Source organism: Oryctolagus cuniculus, chromosome 8 (assembly GCF_051225735.1).
Source record: "Oryctolagus cuniculus isolate XC-2025 breed Fujian yellow rabbit chromosome 8, ASM5122573v1, whole genome shotgun sequence".
Classification (NCBI taxonomy): domain Eukaryota; kingdom Metazoa; phylum Chordata; class Mammalia; order Lagomorpha; family Leporidae; genus Oryctolagus; species Oryctolagus cuniculus.
Genome location: NC_142874.1, coordinates 11445678 through 11469086, shown reverse-complemented (window position 1 = coordinate 11469086; position 23409 = coordinate 11445678). Strand labels below are relative to the sequence as shown.

At 41.0% G+C, this 23409-nt stretch overlaps 1 protein-coding gene and 1 pseudogene across 9 annotated transcripts in view; one reads left to right on the top strand and one right to left on the bottom strand.

The window, feature by feature from the left end:
* The window catches only part of MARCHF1 (membrane associated ring-CH-type finger 1), a 973853-nt gene that overhangs the window by 93323 nt on the left and 857121 nt on the right, over positions 1-23409 (top strand). The window lies entirely within an intron of this gene.
* LOC127487149 (small nucleolar RNA U13) lies at positions 6379-6475 on the bottom strand (annotated as a pseudogene).

The window sequence follows — 23409 nt, the reverse complement described above, 5'->3', positions numbered from 1 at the left end:
GTTTTTGGCCTGAAGCCTGCGTTCCCCACTTCCCACTTGGGTGCACTGTTCGTGCTGGAGTGGGCCCACGGTTCTGACGTCACATGCAGTGCCCTCGTGGGCACATGGGTCATCCTGGCTCGCTTTCCCTTCTTGCCTGCGAATGTCCTTTTCCTGACTGAGTTGCTATCACCTTATTCTAGTCCCCATTTCTCCTTCACTGGGTGTCAGACCGCTGCTGAAACACCCTTTCTCTGCAACCCACCGTTCAGCAGTCTGCCTCAGAGTGTCTGTGCTTTGCTTTTGTATGTGTTTATGCTTATTCATAATTTCTGATTATAGAGCTGTTGCCCCTCTTCCAGGCCAGCTCTCTGCTGTGGCCCGGGAGTGCAGTGGAGGATGGCCCAAGTGCTTGGGCCCTGCACCCACCCCATGGGAGACCAGGAGAAGCACCGGGCTCCTGGATTCAGATGGGCACAGCGCGCTGGCCATAGCGGCCATCTGGGGAGTGTACCAACGGAAGGAAGACCTTTCTCTCTGTCTCTTTCTCTCTCTGTCCACTCTGCCTGTCAAAAAAAAAGAGCTATGCATATGCCACATTTGTTTTGTTTGTGTCTGTCTTCCTAACGGAGACCGCCTATTTGAGGGTAGGGGTGTCACCTGTATTTGGTCACTCTTGTTTCCCTGAGCCTAGCGCCATGTGGGTCGCGGAGCATGCATTCACTTACCATGACAGCGGTGTGCTTGGGGTTTTTCTCAGATAGTGTTGGAAACTTCTTAGACTGTGTCTACTTTTGGAAATCTGTTTGATAAAAATATTCAGATTTGTCAGATTTCTGAAAAATAAAGCAACTGCTATAAAAAATAAATACAAGTGGACTTTTTAAAAATTATTTTTAACATTATATTCTATTTAACACCTGTTTCCTCCCAAAACAAAATGAAACAAGCAGAAAAGCCCTGTGGGCTCCACAGTCGATGGCACAGCCTCTTTTGGACATTTATGACCTTAGTGAAAATGTAGCATGTAAGCCTAGAGGGGCAGCAGGAGTGCAGGATTCTGATGTGAGTACCAGGAAGTTAGCAGGAAGCACTCAGAGGTTACAAGATCAAAGGTGTTTCCAGTGTAATTGGGGAACCAACTGATGCCTTGTCTAGTTACCGTGACACAAAACATTTCCAGACAGTGTACTCACACTACATATCCTTGCTGGGGAACTCGGAAAAATTATATTAATTTTCAGAAATCACCATTGGAGAATTTTGAGCCCAATCTGACTCCAAGTAGTTTCAAAGTGGGTAGAGATTGGGACCAGTGCTGTGGCTTAGTGGGTAAAGCCTCCACCTGCAGTGCTGGCATCGCACATGGGCGCTGGTTTGAATCCTGGCTGCTCCGCTTCCAATCCAGCTCTCTGCTGTGGCCGGGGAAAGCAGTAGAAGATGGCCCAAGTCTTTGGGCCTGTGCATCCTCATGGGAGACCTGGAAGAAGCTCCTGGCTTCAGATCATTGTGGCCAACTGGGGAGTGAACCAGTGGACGGAAGATGTCTCTCTCTCTCTCTCTCTCTCTCTGCCTCTCCTCTCTCTGCGTAACTCTGACTTTCAAATAAACAAATAAATCTTTTTAAAAAATGAGTAGAGACATGATGGATGGAGAGGGCGATACACTGGGGATCGTGTATGACTTCTCATTTCTTCCAAAAATGCACTTGTAGTAGATGTAGAGGCTCCTAGCATTCAAGTTGCTAATACCACTCTCTTTTATGGGCTTTGTTTGCTTCTTTAGAATTTAATAGTCTGTTGCCAGAGGCCTCACGGTTTGCATTTCCTGGTCCCTTCCCTCCTCTCCCCACCCCAACCCAGTAACTTGCTCTGTGTTCGTGGATTATCTTCAGGGACATCCATTCTTGTTTGCTTCCCTTTGGTTATAACTAATGATATAATACAGTTTCTGGCATCTCTTCTGCAGTCTCCCACTTAGGATCCTAATTGCCAGTTTCTGAACTATTTCATAGCTTCCAGTCTTTAGGGATTAATTCATAATTTGATTGTTTTCAAGAATGTATTTTGAAATGAAATAGCTTGCAGGAGTCCATTCAGAAGGGATTGAATGATATTTTAAATGCCAGCAGTGGATGGGACCAGGAACTTGTGCCGAGATCTGTCAGTCTGCCAGGGTTGTTGATTACCCCAAAGATGCTCACAGGGCCTGTTAAGTTTCTTTCTGCCTGATAGCAACTAAGAAAATGAAATGTCTCCTTGTCTGTCATGAAGTTTCAGTTAATACCGCAGAGCTGAAGTGCGAGTGTTTGTGTGTGCGTGTGTGTATGTGTGTGTGTGCGTGTGTATGCACATGCACACGTGTGGAGGGGCTGGGGGCTGAGGAACTCAGGATGTGTGGTGATTGTGATAGTGAGGGTGTGTTGAGAGAAGTCAAATGCCAAGAGCCATCGCGTTGGCTCATATTGCTCCTTCCAAGGTGGTACACAAACCCTTAGAGGGTCATGCCCACAACTCCACGCAGGAGCAAAGGCAGTAATTTGTTGATTGCCTACTTCATGCCAGGCATGAAGTCTACACAGACAATCTCACTTATTCTTCATTTAATCCTGTGGGGGTGCCAAAGGTGCGAAGGTGGAAACAGAGCTCCGAGAAGTGAAATCACTTGTCGAAGCCGGCCCAGGGTTTTAGCTGTTTGTCTTCTGATAGCTTCTGTGAAATGTTGTTCTCACCACAAATGTTCTTCATTCCTTGAAGGCAAATGTGGACTCTTAGATAAAATCCAGTTTCTTAAGTTTATTGTATAGAAATAAATCTTGCAGTTTGGTCACAAATAGAGAAGCCTGCTGAGTTCTGCAGGTCCCAGTATTGAAAGAAAACAAGAGGGTGAACTGGCACAGAAAATGTGTGTACTCCCATTTTGTTAGGATTTACCCGACCAGAGGGAGAACGGAGCCAGCTGAGCACAGTGTGGGACGATGGAAGTAATTGTGTCCAACCACTACGAAAGATCAAAGCTTCTCCATGATTCCAAAGATCTCTTTCAGCAGCTTGATTATTGTAATCATGAAAATATAGCAGGAGTCTTCAAAAAGGTCATAGAAATGCATATGTATAAAAAATTGTGCCGATGTCAATTTTTTTGTACCAAAATAAACTTATCTCCTAATTCCATTTTACATGAACTTAAAAAAAAATGATTTGTTTTATTTGAAAGGCAGAGTTATACAGAGAGGGAGAGACAGAGAAAGAAAGAGAGAGAGAGAGAGAGAGAGAGAGAGAGAGAGGTATCTTCCATCTACTGGTTCACTCCCCAGTGAACTAGGGCTGGGCCAGGCCAAAGTGAGGAGCCAGAAGCTTCAACCGGGTTTCTCACATGTTTGTTGGACCCACATGCTTGGACCATCTGCTGCTGCTGCTTTTCCCAGGCACTTTAGCAGGGAACTGGATCAGAAATGTAGCAGTTGGGACTTGAACTGGCAACCATATGGAATGCTCCTGTTGCAGGAGACAGCTTAACCCGCTGCTCTACAACACTGGCCCCACCCATGAACTTTTTAAAGTATTCTCATGTAATTTTGTCTAATTGAACTCCCTCATTGGGCAGATTCTGTTCTTCCACCAGGCAGTAGTAGAGTTCTAACTAGAATACTCTTTATAATAGCTTTTCTAAGAAGTGTATTATTAGGCTTTTACTTCCAGTCTTGCCCTCCATAACCAAGTCTCAACCTTTTAAGGACTTACGGTGCCAGAGTTATTAAGATTTGACTTTTCTCAAATAAAAAAAAAGGAGATTTGGAAAATTTAGATTTGTTTTAAGATTCCAAGCTTGAAAATTATAATTTTAATTTAAGGCATGTTAAATTTGAAATGTTATTTAAAATTCTTACTTGCGGTGGACATTTGGCCTAAAATGTTGGTTTGTATGGCTGTGTCTCATATTGGAGTACCTGGGTTTGATATCTGAGTTTTGGTGCCTAACACCAGCTGCCTGCTCATGCAGACCCTGGGAGGCAGAAGGTGATGGCTCAAGTCACTGGGTCCCTGCCACCTATATGGAAGACTTGTGCTGAGTTCCTGGTGGTATTGAGTTCTTAGCTCAATCCAGCTTGAGCATTTGGTAAGCAAACCAGTGGATGGGAGCAACATGCCCCCTTAACCCTGGCCAACCTCAAATTAATTGCTAATTTAAAAAAAATTAAAATTTTCACTGTAACTTTTTTTAAAAAATAGTGGACTAGTATAGCATATATAAATATTTCGTGAATCAGATACCAAAGAGAAAATAATCTCTCAGAAACTTTATTGGTTGGTTTACCCAGAACATCTTTTATAAAATCTTTGGAAGGAGGAGAGAGCTCTTTCTGTTACACAGGGCTCAGCCGGAAGCATCACTAGTCACAGTTATACACTGTATTTGCCATCACCGTTTGCAAACACTAAGTGCTACTTCAGTGTGCTTCTTTCAGCATGCTATGTATTTGTGCTTGTGTACTGTAGATTTTTTGTTTTCTCACTTTCTCTTCCCTCTTCTCAGCTCTTTCATATCCTGTAATGTTCATTTTAAACATCACCTCTTGTTTGTCACTTCCCAGATGCAAGCAAGACCAATGAGTAAATTCTCCCTCTTTTATTACTTTTATAAGTTTACGTGTGCATATCTGACACCCTGATGCCATTATTGTCTGCAAACTAGCCTTACTGTTTGTTTTATGCATGTCTTCCTCTTCCAGTGATGAAACAGTTAGTTCAGGGAGTAGAAATTTTTCAAGAGACTAGGAAATCACAAGAAGGAAGATTCTGGGGTCTTGGAGGGTAAAATATTTTTAGAATGTCAGGTTATATTGAGGTAGGCATCGATAGATTACAAGGCTAACCATGGGTTTTAGAACCCATCTATGTCTTAAAAGCTCTTTGTGGCCAACAGGAAACCCTCATCTGTATATGCCAGTTGGCCTTCGTCAACCTAGTAGATAATTCCTTGAGATACTGCTTCAGCCAGAGTGTTCCCTGTGAAGAAGAGCTGAGACCAATCACGAAAGCAGACTTTTGACAATAATAAGAGTGAAACACTACAGTGGGAGAAGTAAGGAAGGAGGAGAAAGCAGCGAGCACTTTTTCTTATGGAAGTTTTCTGTCCCAGGAGAGAGCGAGTTTAAATATCTTTTTGTGAAAAGATTTATTTTATTTATATGAAAGACAGAGTTACAGAGAGAGAGGGAGAGACACAGAGAGAGGTCTTCCACGCCATTGGTTAACTCCCCAAATGACCACAACTGCCAGAGCTGAGCTGATCCCAAGCCAGGAGCCAGGAGCTTCTTCCGGGTCTCCCAAGTGCGTGCAGGGGCCCAAGGAGTTGGGCCATCTTCTACTGCTTTCCCAGGCCACAGCAGAGAGCTGGATCAGAAGAGGAGCAGCCAGGACTCAAATTGGCGCCCATGAGTTTAGATATCTAAAGTTTGACTTATTTCCTTTTTCTTACGGATTCTAGGGCTATGTTGAGATTATATTTGTTTAATTTGTATAATTTCCTTCTCCTGAGCACATTTGTTACTAGAATTGTGCTAGGTTATTAGTTAGTCCTCCTGAAAATTGAAATATTTTATTTTGCACAGGTGTAGTTTGTGAACTATTTTGTTAAATGTGATTTAATTTATAGGCAACACTGCATAATTCATCCTTATCCTTGTTTTAGGAAACTGAATGCTGTGTAAAGCAAAATCACCATTGGTACCACTTTCCTAATTATGTTTCTCAGTTAGTGTGCAATCAAGGATTGCGTGGTCCAAGCCTGTCAGAGCTAAAGCAGCGCAACTATTGTTCAACTTTAGAACATTGTGGGTTGGGAGATATATCTGAGCCAGTCTTGTCTGTTGCACCCGATAGAAAAACTCTGTACTGAACCTCTGAGGTCCATGCAGCCTCAACCAGAATGCTTTGACTAAGCTTGTCGGGCATAATTTAGTGGGCAAAAATCCAGCTTTCTTAATCTACCCCCAATTATGCTGTGTGTGCTTAGGATTACTGGATTCCTCTTCCTTAAGCTAACATTGCAGTTCAATAATAAAGGCAATTTCTACGTTTCCTTCCTGCTATTTAAAGCCTGCTGCTTTCAGATGAAATGAGTTCCTTCCGTGGCAAGTTTTCTAAGATGTCCATTTACCATTTTGAAGCTCCCAGGACTTTTAGTGCTAGACTTCTTTTTGTCTTCTATCAATCATAGATTTCAGGACTATAAATACTATGGACAAGTAATGGGTTGGGTCTAGGAGGCTGTCTTATTGGAAAGAGCGTGGCTCTAATGGAGTGAACACAACACTAGCTCCTCCCACAAAGATGGGCGTACAGTGGGTGCTGGGTGAATACTGTTGGATGAGTATCAGTTTAGTACTGTGTTCTTTTTCTGTAATGTTCCAATGTTGCCACAGTGTTTGAGGGAGGCACATCTGGCACAAAGGCTGGCAAACCCAACATCACAGCGTGAACCATAAAAGGATGTAATGCTTGTTTTTTAACTGATACTTTTCATAGGCATTTTATTAGAGTGAACTTTTTATGAGGAATATGATGTGAGATGTATGAGTGCATACTTTAAGATCTTTGTTTGAAAATGTCATGTTTTTAAAGGAAATGCACTTGAAACACTCCTCTACTACACTTCCTTTTTGTCCTGAAAAAAATATGTCCTTTTACTCTTCAGGGTGTACCTGAAAGGAAAGTGAATTATCTTCCCTCCAACACTTAACTCCCTCTAACCACAGCAGCTTATCCCACCTGGCTTCACTCTTTGTATGGGTTTAACTTGCAGGTTAATAAAATATAATCTTCTTTCTAGAGATATTCTCAGAAGAGCAATTCTTTCCAGTAACTACTGTGCCATTTGTCCACAGAAGCAATAGGGTATGATACTGCCCACAATGTTAGAGTTAATATCTCTGTCTGCATCCTAAGCTCTGATGGAAGTTGTGTATAACGCTCTAGAAAACAAACTTGAAAAGCTGTAGAGAAACCATCTTCCAACATTTTAAAGATAAATGGAAATCCATGCAGAGGTGATGTACGATGTCTTACTATGTGAAGCAAGATGGCAAATTGTTAAAAATATGCACAAGGCAGTTGTGCCCATTCTGGAGTATAAATCAAATCTTTGTATGTTGCTTTCGGAGAATTTGCTGCTCAGATCTTGAATAAGATAACCTGTTCGGAAAGATTTCAGAACCATAGGGTGTTTTATTTTATCCTGCACCTAAGAGAAGTGCTAATTTCATGTAAATTAAGTTGCTCAGTACACCCATCCTCTCACCCTTTCCTTAGCAATACAAAACGTCTCTGGAAGGGCTTTAGCTTTTTAACCTATTTCTATTTCTTATTTTACATTCTCTTTAGGTACTTGTTCTGTACTTGAATTTGCCATAAACATTCTACTTAGTAGTGGACAGTCCACAAGGAAAAAAATGCATTTTTTACTGAAACATGTAAAAGACCCTAATAAAATGGGCAGGGGCTGGTGCTATGGCACAGTAGGTTAATCCTTTGCCTGCGGCAATGCCGGTTCTAGTCCTGGCTGCTCCACTTCCAATCCAGCTCTCTGCTATGGCCTGGGAAAGCAGTAGAAGATGGCCCAAGGGCTTGGGCCCCTGCACCCACATGGAAGACCCGGAAGGAGCTCCTGGCTCCTGGCTTCAGTGCAGCTCTGACTGTTGCAGACATTTGGGGAGTGAACCAGTAGATGGAAGATCTCTCTCTGTCTCTCCCTCTCTCTGTAACTCTACCTCTCAAATAAATAAATAAATAAATAAAAAATCTTAAACAAAAAAATAAAATGGGAGTTATCTTAAAGCTCTGCTTGAGTCTTGTGTTTTACCTTCAGCATTTGGCATGGTGTTTAGGTATTTTACTAGATAGGATGGATGTGGAATAAACTCTGCCTTGCTTTGTGCCTGTTAGAATAAAATATTTAGAAATCAGAGTCGGTGAACTCAGGGGGCTTCCATAGCCTTGGAAACTCATGACAAGAGCCTAGGTTGATTACTGAGGCCATAAACAAGAGTGTCAATTTGTTAAGTCAACAACAGGAGTCACTGTGTACTTACTCCTCATGTAGGATCTCTGTCCTTAGTGTGCTGTACATTGAGATTTAATGCTATAACTAGTACTCAAACAGTATTTTTCACTTTATGTTTCTGTGTGGGAGCAAACTGTTGAAATCTTTACTTAATGTATGCTAAACTGATCTTCTGTATATAAAGAGAATCGAAAATGAATCTTGATGTGAATGGAAGGGGAGAGGGAGTGGGAAAGGGGAGGGTTGCGGGTGGGAGGGACATTATGGGGGGAAGCCATTGTAATCCATAAGCTGTACTTTGGAAATTTATATTCATTAAATAAAAGTTAAAAAAAGAATAGAATGTGAGATCATATGATTTCAAATTGAATAAATTCATGGTATAATTTAATGTTCATGTAAGAATATTAGGTAAATTGAAGCACATAGATACTATATTTGTTGGACCCAGCTAAACTTTTTAAACAGTTTTATTTTGGAATAGTTTTAAATTATTTTTATAGAGAAGTTGAAAAGATAGTACAATTTCTGTGTACCCTTCATCCATAATCAAGCTACGCTTATGAAAACTAAGAAACCATTAGTTCTTATTAAAATAATAGTAATTGAACTCCAGACTTCATTCAGCTTTGACTGGTTTTCTCCCTACTGTCTTTTTCCTAGTATCATGGTCATATGCAGGATACCACATCACATTTACTCTTCGCGTCTCCTTGGTCTCCTCTGGCTTATGGCAGTTTCCCACTCTTTGCTTGTTTTTCACAATTTTAAAGTTTTGTTTGTAGTGTGTCTCTCCAGTGGGTTTAGTTGGGTGATCTCTTGATGAGTTGAAGAGGGAGAATATTACCTGTGTGGTCTGCCCTTCCAGAGCCTCATGTGAGGGGCACATGCTGTCAGAATGCCTCATCACTGGCAAGGTCAGCATCCGCTGGACAGGGTCATGTTCCCCAGATTATTCTCCTGTGAAGGTATCTTTCCCAGCTCTTCCCACACTGTTCTGTTCTTTGCAAATAAGTCCTTAGGTCCTGCCTGCACTCATGGGGCTCTCTCTGTTTCTTCAGTGTTTTCCTTTTTTAACCTGATACGCTAAACATGACATAACCGTTTTGTCTATTTGTGCTACAAACCTATGATAGCAAGATTATTATTTCATTTTTCAGTTGTGGAAACTAAGTCAAGGTTAAGCAACTTGACTAAGATGACACAGATCAAAATTGTGAACTCAGGTCTGTTAAATGCCAGGGCACTTGCGCTTAACCATTATACTACACTGCCACCTTGACAGACATCCCAAACCTTACCAGTTTAGTGGTGAGACATTTTCACATATCCTTTGTTTTGACTTGTTAGTTTCATCTGAATTCAGAGGTGCATGTTTGGGGTAATTACTTGTATATTAAAAATTATATGAAATGGCCAGCGCCATGGTTCACTTGGCTCATCCTCTGCTTGTGGCGCCAGCACACCGGGTTCTAGACCCAGTTGGGGCACTGGTTCTGTCCTGGTTGCCCCTCTTCCAGTCCAGCTCTCTGCTGTGGCCCAGGAGTGCAGTAGAAGATGGCCCAAGTGCTTGGGCCCTGCACCCCATGGGAGACCAGGAGAAGCACCTGGCTCCTGGCTTCAGATTAGCACAGCGCACCAGCCGTAGTGGCCATTTGGGGGACGAACCAAAGGGAAAAAGGAAGACCTTTCTCTCTGTCTCTCTCTGTCTAACTCTGCCTGTCAAAAAATATATATATATGAAACTTAAAAACTCACCTTTTCTAGATAACATATTTCTATGACAGATGCTATAGGTAAAGTAGATAAGGGATCTGAGCATTACAGAATGAGTATTTATATTCAAGTACTTAAGTATTAAATTATAGAGATTGAGCTCTACTGGGAGTCAAAATTTCTTTGGCCATCTTGGAATATTTATGTTGTGTGTTAAAAAAATCAACAGCAGTGAGAGAAGCAGAATTTTGATATGTCTTCACAAAGCCTCAGCGTATTGATAAGTTAACTTACAGCTGATTATTGACTTCTTGACAAGGTTTCAAGTTTCATGAAAAACTATTAGTGTCATTAGTTATTACTTTTAAATTTAAGATGAAATTTTCTGTTTGAGAATTTAATAGAGTGCTTTGTGATGATCATAAATAATCTAATTATAAAAGAATGTGACTGGGATTTTGTGTTTAAGAGAGTTCTGTTTTGCTTTTTTTTTTTTTTTTTTTTTGACAGGCAGAGTGGACAGTGAGAGAGAGAGACAGAGAGAAAGGTCTTCCTTTGCCGTTGGTTCACCCTCCAATGGCCGCCGCGGCCGGCGCGCTGCGGCCGGCGCACCGCGCTGATCCGATGGCAGGAGCCAGGAGCCAGGTGCTTTTCCTGGTCTCCCATGGGGTGCAGGGCCCAAGCACCTGGGCCATCCTCCACTGCACTCCCTGGCCACAGCAGAGAGCTGGCCTGGAAGAGGGGCAACCGGGACAGAATCCGGCGCCCCGACCGGGACTAGAACCCGGTGTGCCGGCGCCGCTAGGCGGAGGATTAGCCTAGTGAGCCGCGGTGCCGGCCTTCTATTTTGCTTTGACATACTAGATTCTCTCTTTTAATTGGTTGGTTGATTTTGTGTGTGTGTGTGTGTGTGAGAGAGTGAGAGAGAGAGAGAGAGAGAGAGAGTGTTAGAGTTGTTTTGGCTTTTGGATTCATCCTCAATTCCTCTTCATTGTACAACACTATTTGTCTAATCCATTATAGAGTGTTACGGAAGGAAGTAATTCTCAGCTGTTCCCCATCTCCCCCATCCCTTCTGCATGAGCGTAGGTCTTCTGTTCAACAAATGCAGCAAGCTGCTTAGCACCGTTCTTCCTACTTCTGTTCCCCTGCTTTCTTTTCTCCTATGAGAAATAGCTTTCTCGTGTTACCCTTAGGCTCAGAAATTCCAGTTCTCCTTCTTAATTGATGGTGAAAGACATGTGCATTAGTTGCTTAACCATTTGAAACCTATCCAATGGTTCTACGTTGTCACAGCCACTGTCCCGTTGTATATTACAGACCCATAACATGAAATCTAGTTTAAATAAAATTTTGTGTCTTTATCCTTCCATGACTTTTTACATGTAATTTACTTTGGGAAATGGACTACTTCTTCAGTTATTATAGGAATATGTATGGATGCCAAAGGGATTCAGAACATGTCATCCCAAAATATGCCACTGTGGCATAAGAATTGGTGAAAAATAACAGGTGCAAGAAAGTGTTAAAATCTCCTCTTTCATCTCTAAGTGTGGGAGATTAGAACTTCCATGTGAAAGATGTCCACCTGGAGAAAAGAAACTTTTTAGCAGGAAGCCATAGCCATGAGAATTCTGAGCAGACTTTGTGAAAATAGTCCTTGCAGGATGAGTGTTCCGTCCTGTGGTTAAGCAGCCAGCTGGAACGCACGCACCCTGCTGCAGAGTGCCTGGGTTCGAGGCCCAGCCTCTTCTGATGCATATCCCTGGAGGCAGAAGGTGAGCACTCACGTCCTTGGGTTCCTGCCGTTCATGAGGGAGTCCAGGATTGAGTGCTTGGCTCCTGTGTCAGCCTGGCTTAGTTGCGGTTGCTCTGGAAAGCAACACTCTTTCAAATTAATTATTTACTTACATTTCACAATAATGATGATGATTCTTATTTTCCTTTAGCCTCTCCCCATAGTGTATTTCTCTAAAATCCTCTTTTCTGTTCGACATATAAGAAAAGTATTTACAGTTTCCTGATTTCTTCAGGTCTTCATTTCCTACATAACAAGAGTACCCATGTTACATGAAACTTAAATCCATTTGTATACTTTCTCCTGTTGATCTGTCTTATGCCAAATTAACTCTCAGGCCCAGTCATAGTCCCAAGAGAGTAGAGGTAATTTTTGACTCCCCTAAGATAGTACTGGGTTCGAAGAAGTCTATTCATTCTTTATTTGTAAAATGTTCTGACTCTATGACTGTATTGTCTAGAAGTTCAATCAGTAATAAAATTGAAATATATAACATTTGCAATGACTATATCTTTTTTAAAGATTTATTTATTTATTTAGTTTTATGTTTGTAAATGGATATTTTTATTTTTATTTACTGAATATAAATTTCCAAAGTACAGCTTATGGATTACAATGACTTCCCCCCCATAACGTCCCTCCCACGCGCTACCCTCCCCTTTCCCGCTCTCTCTCCCCTTCCATTCATATCAAGATTCATTTTCGATTCTCTTTATATACAGAAGATCAGCTTAGTATACATTAAGTAAAGATTTCAACAGTTTGCACCCACATAGAAACACAAAATGAAAAATACTGTTTGAGTACTCATTATAGCATTAAATCACAATGTACAGCACATTAAGGACAGAGATCCTACATGAGGAGTAAGTGCACAGTGACTCCTGTTGTTGACTTTACGAATTGACACTCCTGTTTATGGCATCAGTAATCTCCCCATGCTCCAGTCATGAGTTTCCAAGGCTATGGAAGCCTTAAAGATTTATTTATTTATTTGAAAGAGTTACACATAGAGAGAAGGAGAGGCAGAGAAAGAGAGAGGTCTTCCATCCACTGGTTCACTCCCCAACTGACTGCAATGGCCAGAGCTGTGCCAATCTGAAGCCAGGAACCAGGAGCTTCTTTTGGGTCTCCCACATGAGTTCAGGGGCCCAAGGACTTGGGACATCCTCTTTTGCCTTTCTAGGCCATAGCAGCGAGCTGGATCAGAAGTGGAGCACCCAGGTCTCGAACCGGCGCCCATATGGAATGCTGGCACCGCAGGTGGCAGCTTTACCTGCTAGACCACAGCGCTGGCCCCTACAGTGACTATATCTTAATTGTGTGGATATGCAAAACTATTCTGGATTTGAGAAGATTTCATAAAGGAGGCAGAAAAGAAAATGACTGTAAAAGAAAAGAAGGACGAAATTTAGAAAACTTGAGGAACCAGGTGGTTTATGTAGCATGTAGAAAAATACATAGTCTAGCATTGGGACAGCAAATCAGTCTTATTTGTAGATGCACCTGCAGTCAGTTGCTGTATCTGAGTGGCCTATGGGTGAGAAGGACTGTGGGTCCACAAAAGGACTCAGAAGGAAAGAGTGATGACACAGATTTGTAAGGCACCGTGTGGGCATGGGAGGAAGGATGGGGGCCTCTGAGCTTGGAGGGTGCCAGCTGGAACAGGAGCAGTGGTTCTCAGGCTGTTCTGTTGTCGAACTTGCATTTATGTGGGAATACTGCTTGAGTGGAAGCATAAACAAGATTGTTTTCAGGCTACACAATTTCCTTTGTGCCCTAGATTCTCATCATTAATCTTGACAATCAGATTGAGAATTGCCGATCTGCAGCAATGGGTCTCAACCAGTGGGCCTGTGATGGTGGAAGGGCAGGGAGCAAATGTAAGGGGATTTTCATGCCTTTAGCACAGCGACCTGTCATTTGAAATAATATTTCATTCAATTATATGTACTAGTGATTTCAAAATATGCATATTAGTTATGATGATAAATAAGACCATGTTTATCTAGATCATCTATTTGAGAAGCAGAGAGAGACACAGAGAGAGGTAGAGACAGAAAGAGAGGAAGGGACAGGGAGAGAGAGAAAAAGAGAGAGCTCCCATCTGCTGGTTCACGCCACAAATACTCAGGAATGCTGTGGCTGGGCAGGAGCCAGGGACACAGTCTAGGCCTTCCACATGGGTGGTAGGGACCCAAACACTTGAGCCATCACCTGCTGCTCCCCAAATTCTGCATTATCAGGAAACTGGAGAAATGAGTTGGAGAAAGGCCTTGAACCCAGGAACTCTGATACATGACACGAGTGTCTTAAATAGCATTGCACTTAGTAGGCTACACGCCTGCCTCTAAATAATATTGTAAATTCTTCATAGTTTCTTTTCTGAGAACAGCTTCTCAGTCAGTGTATGCTAAATTATAATTGTTTCAAAAGGAAAACTTCAGGAACATTTAATTTAGCAGAATTTATCTGGGCAAAGACTGATTCCTGAATCCAGTACCATGGAGAATCAGAGTGCTCCATTCAGCTCCATCATATTTATATTCAGGTGATATTTATATTCAGACAAAGGAAGTGGTATACAGAAACCAGCGTGATTGGTCAGCGTTTGCCTTATTTGTCAGTGGGTAGCCTGTGTCTGCTGAAGCTTATCTGCTCTGATTACCTCAACTATTGGTTATAAGAATATAACTTTGGTTAGATATTTGAGATACATAGGTAGCTTGAGGCTAAATTTAATTTTTCAGTTGCTGTCATATTTCAGTTGCTGTCATGTGGGATTTTTTTTAAAAGACTCATTTTATTTATTTGAAAGACAGAGTTACAGAGAGAGGTCTTCCATCCACTGGTTCACTCCCCAGATGGCCACAACGGCTTGAGCCATGCCAATCTGAAGCCAGAAGCTGGGAGCTTCTTCTGGGTCTCCCACATGGGTGCAGGGGCCCAAGGACTTGGACCCTCTTCTACTGCTTTCCCAGGCCATAGCAGAGAGCTGGATCAGAAGAGGAGCAGCTGGGACTAGAACTGTTGTCCACATGGGATGTCGGCACTTCAGGCCTGGGCGACAGGGCCGGCCCTGAGATTTTTTTCATTTCTAAGTGGTTTCTTGTATTCAGAAACAATGAGAGTTATTGGTTAAAAGAGGCAGATGACACATAGTGAATTAAATATGTTTTTCATAGTTATTAAAAGAGTGACAAGGTGGTCAAATAATTGGGTGGATGAAAGAAATCTATGTAGTGGTCTGAAGTTTGTAAGATTAGTAGACTGCTTTAGAGAGGCGTGCCAGTGATATAGTAACACATAGGAAAGGTGATTTTCCTAACAATTTTTAATGATTAAAAGTATGCACAATCCTTATTTTATTATCATTAAAACATATATTGAAAAAAATGAGCTACTGACATTGATATGAATTCATGGCCTGGTTTTCATCAGTTGTTCAGGTATGCACACTTTACACATTCAACGTTTCTGAAATTGATATGCAACTTTCTCATGGTGGTCGTTTATGATGATTGATTGCCGTTCAGGAGCTGAAGGAGACGCAGTGTATGTTGACGTCACGTGAATAGACTTAGCTGTGAATCCTGTGGCCTGACATTGCAGGGACACTTTAGCATCAAAGCCGTCCATGTGGGTGTCAGAAGCTTGGAGACAATACTGGGACTCTGTTACGAAGTGCTGCTTCCATGACGGCTGTGCTGATTAATGGTGCCACCAGCAGTGTGTAAGAATTCCACTTTTCCTTGCCGGCGCCGCGGCTCACTAGGCTAATCCTCCGCCTTGCGGCACTGGCACACCGGGTTCTAGTCCTGGTCAGGGCGCTGGATTCTGTCCCGGTTGCCCCTCTTCCAGGCCAGCTCTCTGCTGTGGCCCGGGAGTGCAGTGGAGGATGGCCCAAGTGCTTGGGCCCTGCACCCCATGGGAGACCAGGAGAAGCACCTGGCTCCTGCCTTCGGATCGGCCACGGCGGCCTTTGGAGGGTGAACCAATGGCAAAGGAAGACCTTTCTCTCTGTCTCTCTCTCTCACTGTCCACTCTGCCTGTCCAAAAAAAAAAAAAAAAAAAAAAGAATTCCACTTTTCCGACATCTATACAACATTGTTATATCTTGGCTTTTTGAAAATAAACATTTTCATTGGAATTTGTGGTTTTGTTAGTATTTCCCTAAGGACTATTGATGTTGAATATTTTTTCATGTACTTGTGGGCCGTATGTGTGACTTCTTTTGAGAAATGCTATGCCTTTTGCTCATTTTGGGCAGACTACTTTTTCTTTATGTTATTGAGATGTTTGAATTCCTTTTATATTCTGGATGTCAACCTCTGTCACATGCACAATTTGCAAATATTTTTCCCGTTTTGTAGGTTTTTTTTTCACTCCATTAATAGTTTCTTTGGCTGTGCAGAAGGTTTTTGTTTGGTGTAATTCTGTTTGTCTATTTTTGCTTTTGTCGCCTGTCCTTTTGGAAACTAATCCAAGAAAATTCTTACCCAGTCCATTGTCACTGAGTATATTCTCTGTTTCCTTCTTACAGAAAATAGTAATGAATTTCCTCAGAAATTAAAAAATGGAACCACCACATGATCTGGAAATCCCAAGACTGGGTATATACTCAAAGCAAATAAAATCAGTAAACTGAAGAGACACTTGTACCCCCATGTTTGTTGCCATCAAAATAGCACTACTCACAAAGGCCAAGCCAGCACCACTTCAGTAGTGAAGACACGAAACTTAACTCCGTGTCTCTCATTAGATGAATGGATAAAGAAAATGTGCTATGTATGCACAGTGGAATATTATTCAGCCATAAAAGATGAAATCCTGTCATTTGCAACAACATGAATGAACCTGGTCAACATTATGTTAACTTCAAAAGACAGAGAAACACAACTCCCATATTATCTCACTCGTTTGTGGAATCTAAAGAAGTTTATGTGGTGGTGAGAGTAGGGACTGAGGAGGAGAGGGGAGAAAGAGAGGCCGATCAGTGCCCACACAGTATGGTTAGACCGGAGGCGTATGTTCTAGTGTTCTATGCTTCAGAGGGGTCAATGCACTTATCGATATTATACTGAATATTTTGAAACAGCTAAAGGAGAGGAGCATTGTAAATGTTGTTATCACAAAGAAATGATGAAATTGTGATAATTGATATGGGAAATACTCTGATTTTCATTATTAGACAATGTATATGTGTCTCAAAACATAATTTCTACCTGGGACATATGTATATTTATTATGTATCAGTTTAAAAATGGCATATTCATCTGTCTTATAGCAAAGTATCCGAGTGTGATACCTGCTTCTGGTCCTGATTACTTTGAATGGTAAAGTGTTTCAGAGAAATTAGACCAAGATAATTAAAAAGGTTTTGAAATATCCTTTAGCCTATTTTACACATATCTTCTAATAGGCATTATGTAAGTCTGAAAGAGTCCTTTTAATAAATATAAATAAATAAATATTCTCAGAGGTGTCAGAGCCTTAAATAATAGTATTTTTCTTCCTTATTGGCATACTAAATAATGAAGCATTTGTAATTTAAAGCATCTTAAATTCAACCTAAAAGATGAGACATCCCTATTAAACAATATTATGTAAACCAAAATTCACTGTTAATTGGTACTTGAGCAAAAATCTATAAAAAACAACATCAATGATATTTATTGAATGAATAAATTATAGTAAGTATAAATAACATCAAAATTCCTGAGAGAATATAATTAGACATCTAAAATGTCTAATATTTAATTAAGTTCAAATAAATAGTTGTATTTTATTGCATATAAAATGGTACTCCAGACATTAGACTGAACAAATCAGATTAATTTAATACTAAAACAGCCATTCTGCGCAGTGGTGGCTTAAGGAACATTTATTCCATTTAAATTCATAGCACTAGAAAAGACTTGCAATGAACAGTTTTAACTATGCTTGTATGTAAGTTAAAATATATTACATTAGATGTTTCTCAAAAAAGTTTCTTCTTCTATTATTATTCAATCCAAATTAATTTGAGAGGTGCTGTTTTATGGTCTTGATCTTTAAAATCAGAAATGAAAAGTATAACCACTACTTCACAAATTCTCAAGCATGTAAAAGTTAAAATCTGGGAGTGGGTATTTAGCCTAACACTTGAGACACCTGTCTCCAGTATCAGAGTACTTGGGTTGGATACCTAGCCCCAGCTCCCGACACCACTTCCTGCTAATGAAGTCTCTGGAGGCTGCAGGGTTGTCTCAAGTAATTGAGTTCCTTCTATCCCATGGAAGACCTGGATTGAGTTTCTGGCTGTGAATTTGGCACTGGCCTCGTCTTGGTTGTTGTAGACATTTGGGAGTGAACCAGTGGATTGAAGTGCTCTCTCTCTCCCCCTCTCCCTCCCTCTCTCTCTCTCTCTCTCTCTCTCTCTCTTTCTCTGACAGTCTCTCTCTGCCTCTCACGTTTTGAAAAGATGATTAGAATCTGATAACATGTTTTGTCAACAGCCGTATTAGTTCTCTGTCCCTTATATTCTCTGGAATACTGAATGCTTTCTAAGCTTTCAATTTAAGGATAATAAATATTGTAGTACGACAGAGAATCATATTAAAGTCTCTTATTAAAAATTAAGAAATTAGAACATATAAACACATGCAAAAATTTCATTAAAGTGTTTTGATTGCCCAAGTACTTAAGTTTTTTAAATTAGTATTTTTCAGATGTAACATTTTAGATTGACATTATAGTCGAAGGCTAATGACACACTAAGTAGAGTTCAACAAGTTAAAAATAAAAGACCACAAAATAAGATATTAGTAGCGTGTTTGTAACTAGTTATTTGAACCTTTTTGATCCTTGCTTGAAAACCAAGTATCTATTCCCAGAAGTTAAATACCAATGAATTTCAAGGATGGTTTATCATGATCTTTATTTTGTGGACTACCTTTTTGACAGTTTCATGTATTTAACATAAATTCTTAGCTTTCACAAAATGAAGTAAAATACAGCTTTCACAAAATGAAGTACAAATACTTTTCAAATTATTTTATTTAGAGGCATTTCCTTCATTGAATTTTATGATTAAATATTAATTTTTCTGTACATTTGATCCTAAAACCACATAGTTGATCTTCTCACTTAACATGTTAATAGAAGAAAGGAATTAATAAGAAATTAATAATATTTAGGGGGGGGCATTTTTGTGTTTTTTTTTTTTATTTGTCTAAAGCTATCTTTTTCTCAACCATGTATCTAATTTAATGACATCACAAGTGTTGTAAAACAGAGAGGATTACATTTGGACATGAAGAATGATTATAAATACAAGTGCCTCACTTTTTCAAAGCAGAACGTTACTAAACCTCAAGAATGTAAATGACATTTTTATATGCTGTATCTTTCTGTTTGTCTCAATTGAGAAGGTAGTGTTAGAAATAATGAGAGACCTCCTTGATTTTTTTAATCTAATTATAGAAACCTTTCATTATTCATCCATCCATCCATCAAACTTGCACTGCATGATTGGCATGTTCTGGGGATTATTCACGGTTCCTAGAATACAAGATGAATAAGATACAGTCTATTTGACTTGAAAGAGTGTATTTGTTACTGAGGAAAATAGACATGCAAATAAACATTTACAATCCAATGTGTGAACGCTATTATAGAGATTTTAGGTATTTGTAGGTACTTCAGGGCAAAGGAAAAGAAATGTGTGTGTGGGGGGGTGTTGGGGGTAGAGGATACAAGAGAAAATTGAAGAAGAGGTAGAGGACATAAAGGGCTTCATGCAGCCAAACAATTATTAAGCAAAAACAGGCCAATTAGTGGTGGCTGGAGTACACACTTTAGTGACCACTGGAGTTGCAGGGATATGGCTCAAAGGATAGTCTGAGATTGCAATAAAATAAAGCTGAGTGTTTGGACTTTGTTCCTATCATGCTGATAAACCACGTAAGGATACAATGCATATGACCAGATTTTTGAAAGGTTCTCTAAGGGCAGGATGGAATAGGGGATGGTAGAGCGTGATTAGAGACCCAAGACAGACCGGCCAAGGAGAGCTCTACTGATGCTGAAATCCCTGGAGTGATATCTGCCAGAAGCTCACGAGACCCCCACCTTCTGCAAGACCTTCCCTCCTTCCATTCACAGAAAAGCCCTCACATCAACAAACCTGTATTTGCAAGTCCTATTTCCTAATGATCACAAATGCCCACATGATGATCAGTGTATTTCAGGTTCATCTTGAATAATCTTTCAAATCCAGATATCAGAAAATCTAAAACCATCCATGAGGGGAATTCAGAAGTTTCATGGAAAAATGGAATTAAAAATAAATTTATTTTGGTGCTAAACTCCTTTGAAATCATGCATTTTTTATTGATAGGCAATTTCCATAAATTTTTGAGACCCTTGTAAAACTGTAGAATATTAAAGAACAAAAGTACACTAGAAATTCTTGCTGAACTACAGCAGGGATCATACCTACAGCTTCACAGACCTGGGACTGATAGCCAACAGCATTAAGAGTATCATTGATTGTTCATTCATCATTAGACCCTAGTACATATCTAAGGTAAACAAATGAGCACATTAACATAATTGAGATAATTTGAAACTTACTGAATTTCTTAGGGAGGAGGGAAGAGTATAGTAAACATCATAAAAACAGAAAACATTTGATCTGAAATATGCAAAGTCTCAAACATTCAAGATTTAAATACTTATCAATTCTTTTTTTTTTTTTTTTTTTTTTTGACAGGCAGAGGTAGACAGTGAGAGAGAGAGAGAAAGAAAGGTCTTCTGGCTGGCGCTGCAGCTCACTAGGCTAATCCTCTGCCTTGTGGCGCTGGCACCCCGGATTCTAGTTCCGGTCGGGGCGCCGGATTCTGCCCTGGTTGCCCCTCTTCCAGGCCAGCTCTCTGCTGTGGCCAGGGAGTGCAGTGGAGGATGGCCCAGGTGCTTGGGCCCTGCATCCCATGGGAGACCAGGAGAAGTACCTGGCTCCTGCCATCGGATCAGCGCGGTGTGCGGGCCGCAGTGCGCCGGCCGCAGCGGCCACTTGGGGGGGTGAACCAACGGCAAAGGAAGACCTTTCTCTCTGTCTCTCTCTCTCTCACTGTCCACTCTGCCTGTCAAAAAAAAAAAAAAATTAATTAATTAAAAAAAAAAAAAAAAGAAAGGTCTTCCTTTCATTGGTTCAACCACCAAATGGCTGCTATGGCTGGCACGCTGCACCAATCGGAAGCCAGGAGCTTCTCCTGGTCTCTCATGTGAGTGCAGGGCCCAAGGACCTGGGCCATCCTCCACTGCACTCCCGGGCCACAGCAGAGAGCTGGCCTGGAAGAGGAGCAACCGGGACAGAATCCGGCGCCCTGACCGGGACTAGAACCCGGTGTGCCGGCGCTGCTAGGCGGAGGATTAGCCTAGTGAGCCGCGGCGCTGGCCAACACTTATCAATTCTAACAAGTGGTAGAAACAATTTGGGTAGTCAAGAATGAAAAAATTTTTGGTAATAGGATTTTTTGTAATTCTTTTTATTGATTGAGATATACTTCACTGACAAGTGAAGTGCACAAGTGTTAAATGATTTCTGAGATTAAGCCTAGAAAATCTTCACCTTTAATATGAATTTTCCTTGGACAGAACAGATCTCTAGAAATATGCTGAAAGATGAAAATTGGGCTGCACTTAACAATAACTATAACTGTAGGAAAATACAACTGTTGAATATGAAGGAAATATTATATTATATTGTTAATTTTTACTGTGGTATCTCATTTAGCATGATGATTGCCTTTATTTTCTCATGGCATCTCACAATTAGTTTTCATTCGTTCTGCTTTCACACCAGGAAATTCTCACCCTGTTGATTTCCTCGATGGGATTTTTTCCATATAGAGACTCCGTTCCTGATACTTTTCAACAGTAGAGTGGAGTCGCCATCATTTGCAGGAATCTTTGTGATCCCCATGGTTGTCACTCACAGCCCTGGGAGCAGTTCCCTTTCCTTCTCTCCATTTCTTGAAATTAATTCCAATGGGTCCTCCTCTCCAACACCAACTAAAAATAACTCATTTTGAAACCACAAATCTGACTTTCAGTGTATTTCAAAGCATTTCAGTTGTAAAGCATGAAAGATTTCTAGCTCTTGTGGTAAGCCTCTTTTTGCACAGTGTTAATGGCTTTTGAAAATATTCTATATATTAGAAAGGGGGAGAGAGAAAGGGAGGAAGAGAGAGAGCAAAAGAAGGAGGGATGGAGGGAGGGAGGGATGGAGATCTGTCTATCTGCCAGCCAATGATTCAAATGATTCGATGACCCAAATGTCTTCAATAAGAGCTGAGACCTCAATGCAGGTCTCCCGCATGGTGACAGGAACCCAACAACTCTAGCTGCCACTGCTGCCTCTCAGGGAGTGCACTAGCAAGAAGCTGGATGTAAAGCCAGTCACTGGGCTATGGATTGTGGGCACCCCACCTGGCAGCTCAGTTTGCAGTACGCACTTCCCAAACCCTAGGGATGCTCAGACCTCCACACTGAGTGTTTTACCTTGGGGACTGGAACCCGGAGTTCTCAGCCATATGGATCATGGATTTAAGCCTTGCCTGTGACATTTCTGTTTCCTTCCCACACCCACACAGTATTTCTTTTTTAGATATTCATAGGCTTAATTTAAATTATATTTTTATGTTTTGGGGCCAGTTTATATTAACAGTTGTAGAACTTATTACAGTGTTCTGATTGTTAGCTTCTCTGAGAAATGCATTGGTATAATCTAGTGGTATTCTAAGCAAATTGCTAAGAAATTTTATTTCCTCATGCAAAATCTTATATAATCAGGAATTAACTATTCTCAAGTGACCTTGTGGAATTTCCTATGAAGACAGACACGAGTTTAGCTTTCACATCATGGAAGCACCACTTCTACCAATTGAATGAAATGGGTATTTTCCTTTTGTACTTGCTGAAGTAAGAGATTATGTGAAGACCTTCAATTTTGGATGCATGATTTCTTATTTAGATCCTGCTAAACTTGCACACAAGATAATCTGGAAGAGAGATGTGGTCTTGATGCCTTTTTATTCCTACACTTATTTCAAAGGATGGGAAGGAAGGAGGGAGGGGGAGAGAGTGAGAGGGAGAGAGCGAGAGAGCCAGCAAGCAATATTCTGTCTGCTGGTTCATTCTCCAAATGCCTGAACTGCCAGGGCTGGGCCAGGCTGGAGCCAGGATTCTAGAACTCAATGCAAGTGTTCCACATTGGTGGTAGGGCCCAACTGCTTGAGCCATTATCTGGTGCCAAACAAGGTGTTGGAGGACACCAGAGGAAACACTGACATGTTCTGTTCAATCAAAGCAAGAAACTGGATCAGAAGAGGAGCCAGGATTGGAACTCAGAGACCAAAGTATGGAATTCTGGCATGTTAAACGTCTGTCCCTTGAGGCCTTTTCAAAAATTTGGCCTACTAATTCTAAGGAGTACCTTGGGGTGTCTTCTGTTAAGTAGCGTGCCAGGTTTTGAAAGTGAGAGCTTGGTTGAGGCTGCATGAGCCACTCAGCGTGTCCTGCAGAGTAATAGGTCAGGAGCCAAGAGCAGAAACGATGACAGGTGATCCCCCGCTGCCTGGGCTTGGAAGGAATTCTCCTCTATGAGGAGGGGTTGTTTTGCCCCTCGTTCCACTACAGTGGAGTCCTTGCCATATCCCTCACTGCTGAAGACAGTGGACTTTGCAGAACCCATGACCTGAGGGATGAATGACCTTTAATGTAGATTTCATTTTGTTTCAGAGAAACCTCCAGCACTGATTTCTATACTCTTTAAGCATGGCACCATCTGTCATGGTTTTAAGGAAATT